The sequence below is a fragment of the Otolemur garnettii genome, unplaced genomic scaffold, assembly GCF_000181295.1.
Source record: "Otolemur garnettii isolate 467f Iridium unplaced genomic scaffold, OtoGar3 scaffold00300, whole genome shotgun sequence".
In the NCBI taxonomy this organism is placed as follows: Eukaryota; Metazoa; Chordata; class Mammalia; order Primates; family Galagidae; genus Otolemur; species Otolemur garnettii.
This window is the reverse complement of record NW_003852695.1, coordinates 721,994-729,237: the sequence shown is the minus strand read 5'-3', so window position 1 is coordinate 729,237 and position 7,244 is coordinate 721,994.

The following is a 7,244-nucleotide window of genomic DNA, read 5'->3' as shown; positions in this document are numbered from 1 at the left end:
CAAGGAAAATCAAACCTTCCCTCAACCATACACCCAGGGTGACAGCTTGGATAGTCCTTGGGTGATCTGCCCAGTTCAAGGAGTCCAAATAGGTTGTCCCAATCAGTACCAGTCTCAGGTGGGAGAGTTCAAATGTCTCTGGAACCTAGATAAGAGGGGTCTGCTGGCAGCTCAGATATGACTCAATCCAGTGCTCCATGAGGGCTGAAGGACCCACCCCAAAAATGAATTAGTCTGGGAAGGTTGATGTCTCCTTCTCCACCTTGCACCCAGTCACTGGTAATCCCACAGGGCTGTGACCCAGTTTACTCCAGTGAGCAAGTGTTCCTGGGGTTTACAACTGCCTAAGTCACCAGGAGATCTGAGTCTGGCAGGGGAACACTGAGTGTTTTTAATATAGGCTGGGGCAGTTCACTCCGTTTAAGCCCTGTGCCTGTTTGATGTTGCTGCAGAATAGGACATGGCCACTTCACATAATTTGTTTCTGTCCCAGATAAATTCCTCTGCAGGTTAGATGCTGCTAGAGCTGATAAGAAACTCAGCCCTGGGCAGCAAGCAATTAGAGTTTACACTCAGGTGTCAATTCCAGCCTCTGCCCACCCACTGCCTCTGTCTTGGCTATATTCCCCTGAGGGCTAGGTGCTATTATGGTCTATTCACTCACAGAACTTCCCAAGTCCATTCTGCCAGTGGCTGCTGTCTAGAACCTCTGGTTGCCCAGAGAGACAGGGAGTGCCTATCTCTAATTGCCTAAGGGAAGTGAGTGTTTCTCACAGCTCAGGATGCTGCAGCTCCTGTGTGGCTTCCTCTGAGATAACCGTCCTCTCCTCGCTCCCCTGCCACAGAGTCAGCACAGACGAGAACAGGCCCTTTCCCCCTCCACTCCTCTCAAGGAAATGTCCAAGAATCTGTACTCCATGGGTGACAAACCTCCAGACCTCGGGGTGAAAGTTGGCAGAATCCTGGGAGTTCAGTGAGTAGGGAATATATATAACTTTATACAATTTTACAGTTTTATGCCTGACAGGAAGGTGCTGTGGCATGCCAGTAGGGGTAGGAGGTTCAGTTTTTAGGGGGTCTCTCCCATGGGATAGAGTGGAAGGATGTTTGAACACTGCTAGCTTGTTTGTATGGAGTAAAATTCAAGCTCTTCTTTGGGGGCAGGGGACCCTCGTCCGCTTGGTGGTGGATTTTGTAAATTTTGATTGTATTTTTGGGGTCACCGTTCTCCTCAGCAAGTTTGAAGTGCATTATTCAATCTTCTCTCTTGGCTCAGCTCCAAACCATCAACTCCCTTGCTAAATTTCTGTCCTTTAAGTCTCCTTCTGAATAGGAGCCTCTGTAGAAAACTGGTTGTCTTGCTTCCGCCACTCCAAATGACTTTCACATACTAACAAAGAGTTGATCTGCCTGAACATCAAATGGTGTCTTTCTCCAGTGAGGTTCTTCAGGGCATTGATGCTGAAGTTAGACAGGAAATCATTATAGTTCCCATAGATTAGGGTTAACAGAGGAAGTGTAATTATGTCATTATATATTATGGGAATTTATTAAGCTGAAAAATCCAAACAAGGAATAGTTGTCATTAATATACCAAAAAAGTAACTTTTATTGAAATTGTAACGTTAATGTCTGTACTATATTTTTACTTATAAATTTTCAAACTCCAACAAAAAAAGAATTATGAGTTTTGCAATAATGTAATAACAACTGAGAAATAATGGAATAGGAAAACAGGTATTGAGGTCATCTATGTGTTTGTTGGACTATAAAGGAAAATTGAATTCTCCCTGATCCACTAAGTCCTTAAAAGTCTGAATGCACATGTTGACTCACAGCATAAGACGTGACAATTATGAACTACAGAGGCAGAGCATGGACCCCTGACAACCCTCAGAAGACAGAAAATATGGAATAAGTTCATTCTCATTATACTGAATTTTAGTTCAGGTAATCATTAATTTATGTTCCAAAGTATATACACACTCATGGGTAATGGTAGGAAAGATAAAACCATTAAATGGACCAGAAACAAAGAACATCATCCCTGAGGGCTTCGATCAGGTAAAGGACATAAAGAGCATAACTGTAATTGAAGAAAGAATATATTTATAAGAAATCAAGTACTATTTTGCATAACATGAATGTTTCGTTTATTTTACTACCATTGTCAAAATAAATACGTCTTTAAAGTAATGAAGTTTGGTAAAATCTATTTTCTTATGTTGATAATGATACAAATTTTAGTGTAGTACTATTTTAGTTTTAATAGCATCATTTGTGTAGGGATTTTTGCACACTGCCTGATGTAGACTTAAACATACAGTCTAAATAATAAAATATACTCTGTTTATTTTAATATGAATCAAAAGTGTTATTTTCACATGAATTATACCTCATTCTCTAAGAAGACTGTAAGCCTATGACTGTACATTGATGGCACAAAATGACCACAAGAATTGAAAGTGACAAGGTAGGGGGCTGGAAGACTCAGTGGTAATAGTTGACAATCTCAAAAAACAGCTGTCAATTTCAGAGAAAGAAAATAACTTTTCTAACAAAATTCACTTTATTTAAAAAATCATAAAATGTTAATGTGCAAAAAAAAATTAACATGATCATGATGTACCACTGCATAACTAAAATACTTGTGCTAACACCTGGCAATTGGAATTAGTTTTGGTAAAGCTGCATGCACAGTGCTGGCTGACAAAGATGTTGGTAATTTTATGTCATGTAATGCTTAGCTGTCCCACAGGAAAAGCAGAAGACAGGCGCTTGCCTCAATGCCTGGCTATTTCTTGGTTGTATTTTTCATTGTTGTTTGGCAGGCCCAGGCTGAATTTGAACCCACCTGCTCTGGTTTATGTGGCTGGTACCCTAGCTGCTGACCTACAGGTGCCAAGAAAGAACAAAATCATCTTTACAGGGGGAGTGATCAAGATGGCTGACAGGCACCAGTCTCCGACAGAAGCTCCTGTTCAGAGGAAAGGATAAAGTCCGGAGAAACACCCAACAAAGTCGAAAACTGGGAGCCCAGCTGAGAGAGAAGAGTGATACCGGCAGGACACCTCTTCTGATACAGATGGAGACTTCTAGAGGACGCTCCACAGGTACATAAATCTCCCCAAAGGAATAGCGCCCATCCCCTCCCCCAAGAAAGGTGTGCTTTTCCTTTGTTTCCTCTTCAACCACTCCTCTGAGTCTCCTACAGGCCACCAATAAACTGAGGACCTATTCTTTCACTCCACGAGTGAGAGCTGCCAACAGGGAAGTTTACTACCCTGGAGGAACCCAGTTGAGACTCAGAACACCCTCTCCCAGGCAGAAAAGTGGAAGTGGCGTTCACTCTGCCATTTTGAGTTTCCAGTCCACTCTCCCTCCCCTTGCTGGCAGAGACAGGAAGAGAAGAACCAAGAACAGCATCCACCCACCCTTTCAAGACCAAACCCCTGTCCCGGTCCTTCACCGGGAGAACTGCTTGATCCACAGTTTCTGCGTGCAGATGGACCCCCCTTAGTCTGCGTATTCTGGGCTCAGCTGTCTCCCCGGTTGCTATTTGCACTTCCCTAGACCTTGGTGCTGGTGACAGGGATTGACCCCGGACAGGGAGGGCTACACACCCCTCCAGGAATCTGCCTCCAGGTCTTTGGTGACCTTTGACAGTGATTGACTTATGCTGGGTCAGGTCACTGAGCTGCGCCCACCTCCCGGAGCCCTGCTGGCCGTTGGCTGCCATTGACTCCTGCAGGGGAAGGTCGCGCAGTCCCGCCAGCTGCTTGCCTGCCTCCAGGGCTTTGGTGGCTGGCGAAGGCAATTGACTTCTGCTAGGGCAGGCCTAGCAACCGCACGCTTGTCTCCTGGGGCCCCTGGCCCTGGATCACCACCAGCCCCTGCCTCAGAGAGTTGCGCCGTCCAGCCAATTGCGCGCCAGCCTCCAGGGCTTTGGTGACCAGGGAGGGCAATTGACTTCTGCTGGGCGGGTCATGCAATCTCGCATCCACTTCCCAGGGTCTTGTTGGCTGGCAGTCGCCAGCAGCTCTGGCCGGGAAGGGTTGTGCCATTCAGCCAGTGGCAAGCGCGCACCTCTGGGGCTTGGCGAACTGTGAGGACAGCTGACTTCTGCTGGGACAGGTCCCGCAGATGTGCACCTGCGTCCTGGGACCTCCTAGCATGCTATCACTGCCAACTCCCACCAGAGAGGATTGTGCCATCCCGCCAGCTGCACTCCTGCCTCTGGGGCTTTAGTGGCTTGCAAGGACAATTGACTTCTGCTGGGGCAGGTCGCACAGCCATGTGCCCATCTCATGGGGCCTTGCCAGCTTGCTGTCATCAACAGCTCCTGTCTGGGAGGGTCGCGCCATCCTGCCAGCAGTGCACCTGTCTCTGGGACTTTGGCAGCCAGCAAGGACAACTGACCTCTGCTGGGGCAGGTTGTGCCTGCCTCCCAGGGCCTTGATGGCAACACTGACTCCTGTAGGGGTGGGCTGCATCACCCTGCCTGCTGGCCCCACCTCCAGGGGTCTTGCCAGGTTGTGCCCAGGAGAAAACTAGAAGAAGCCACTGGCAGAACAGTTTTAGGGATGGTTTCCAAAAGGTGCAAATTCAGCATGGGACGGAATCAGCGGAAAAACTCTGGCAACCAGAAAAACCAGAGTAGATTAACATCCCCAAAGATGGATGAGGTAGACACAATGGAAGACCCACATAAACAGATATCTGAAATGTCAGAAATTAAGTTCAGAATCTGGATAGGGAGTAAGATCAACAGGTTGGAGGAAAAGAGAGAGCTAGAATTTCAAATCATTCAAAAGCTGTCCCAGGAATTCAATAATTTCAAAGATAAAATGATCAAGGATTACAAAACACTGAAACAAGAGGTTGCAGATTTGAAGAGCACTGTTGAATCCCTCCATCAGAGGATGGACGAGGCAGAAGATAGAATCTCCAACACTGAAGACAAAGACTTTGAATGCACCCAGACTTCCAAAGATTTTGACAGATGGAGAACAAAGAAAGATCTCTCACTCAGGGAGATCTTGGATAATTCGAAGAAAACTAATATTCGCCTCATAGGAATCCCTGAAGGTGATGAAGTTGCCTCACAAAACACAGAGGCTCTCCTTAATGAAATTATGAAAGAGAACTTTCCAGACATGCCAAGGGATCCTGAAATTCAGATAGCAGACAGCTTCAGAACCCCAGCACGACCAACTCAACCCTAACAAGACATCCCCCAGGCATATCATAATCAACTTCACTAAAGTTAACATGAAAGAGAAAATCCTGAAAGCAGCTAGACGCAAGAAAACATTAACTTACAAGGGGAAGAATATTAGAATGACTGCAGATCTCTCTGCTGAAAATTTTCAGGCTAGAAGAGGGTGGTCATCAACCTTCAACCTCCTAAAACAAAACAACTTTCAACCCAGAATCCTCTATCCAGCTAAACTGAGCTTCATTTATGATGGAGAAATTAAATACTTTAATGATATTCACATGTTCAAGAAATTTGCCATTACTAAACCAGCCCTCTAGGATATCCTCAAACCTATCCTCCATAAAGACCAACACAATCCTCCACCACACAAATAAACCCACCCAGAAAATTTTGACTAAATTCCAATCTCCACAGTCACAAAAGGATCAAAGATGTCTAATGAACCTTCAAAAAACTTGACACCCAAAATTATGGCAGGATTATCAATAGTCTCAATCAATGTAAATGGCTTAAACTGCCCTCTAAAGAGACACAGGCTGGCTGACTGGATACAAAAACTCAAACCAGACATCTGTTGCATACAGGAAATGCACATTATTTTAAAAGACAAGCATAGACTCAGGGTGAAGGGATGGTCATCTATTTTCCAGGCTAATGGAAAGCAGAAAAAAGCAGGTGTTGCAATACTATTTGCAGATACAATAGGTTTTAAACCAACAAAAATGAGCAAGGACAATGATGGTTACTTTATATTTGTTAAAGGTAGTACTCAATATGATGAGATTTCAATAATCAATATTTATGCACCCAATCGGAATGCACACCAAATTTTAAGAGACACTTTAACAGACATGAGCAACCTGATTACCCCAGCTCCATCATAGTCAGAGATTTTAATACCCCTTTGGCAGTGCTGGACCGATCATCCAACAAGAAGCTTAGCAAAGAAATTCTGGATTTAAACCTAATCATTCAGCATCTGGACTTAACGGACATCTATAGAACATTTCACCCTAATAAAACTGAGTACACATTTTATTCATCAGCCCATGGAACATACTCCAAATTTAAAAGAATAGAAATTATCCCTTGCATCTTCTCAGACCACCACGGAATAAAAGTTGAACTCAGAAACAACAGGAACTTGCAGACTCAAACAAAATCATGGAAGCTAAAGAACCTTATGCTCAATGACACTTGGGTCAAAGATGAGATCAAGAAGGAAATTACCAAATTCCTGGAATTTAACAACAATGAAGAGAGGAGTTATCAGAACCTCTGGTACACCGCAAAGGCAGTCCTAAGAGGGAAATTTATCGCACTGCAAGCCTTCCTCAAAAAAATGGAAAGAGAAGAAGTTAACAACTTAATAGGACACCCCAAGCAACTGGAAAAGGAAGAACACTCCAATCTGAAACCCAGCAGAAGAAAAGAAATAACCAAAATTAGAGCAGAATTAAATGAAATTAAAAACAAAAGGATTATACATCAGATTAATAAATCAAAAAGTTGGTTTTTGAAAATGTAAATAAAATAGATAAACCTTTGGCCAACCTAACCAAGAAAAAAAGACTTAAATCTCTAATTTCCTCAATTAGAAATGGTAAAGATGAAATCACAACAGACCCCTCAGAAATTAAAGAAATCCTCCATGAATACTACAAGAAACTGTATTCTCAGAAATACGAAAACCTGAAGGAAATTGTCCAACACTTGGAAGCACGCCACCTTCCAAGACTTAATCAGAACCAAGTGGAAATGTTGAACAGGCCCATATCAAGCTCTGAAATAGCAGCAACTACACAAAATCTCCCTAAAAATAAAAGCCCGGGACCAGATGGCTTCATGTCAGAATCCTACCAAACTTTTAAAGAAGAGCTAATAACTGTATTATTTAACCTTTTCCAAAATATAGAAAAAGACAGAATATTACCCAACACATTCTATGAAGCAAACATCACCTTGATCCCCAAACCAGGTAAAGATCCACAAGAAAAGAAAATTATAGACCAATATCTCTAAT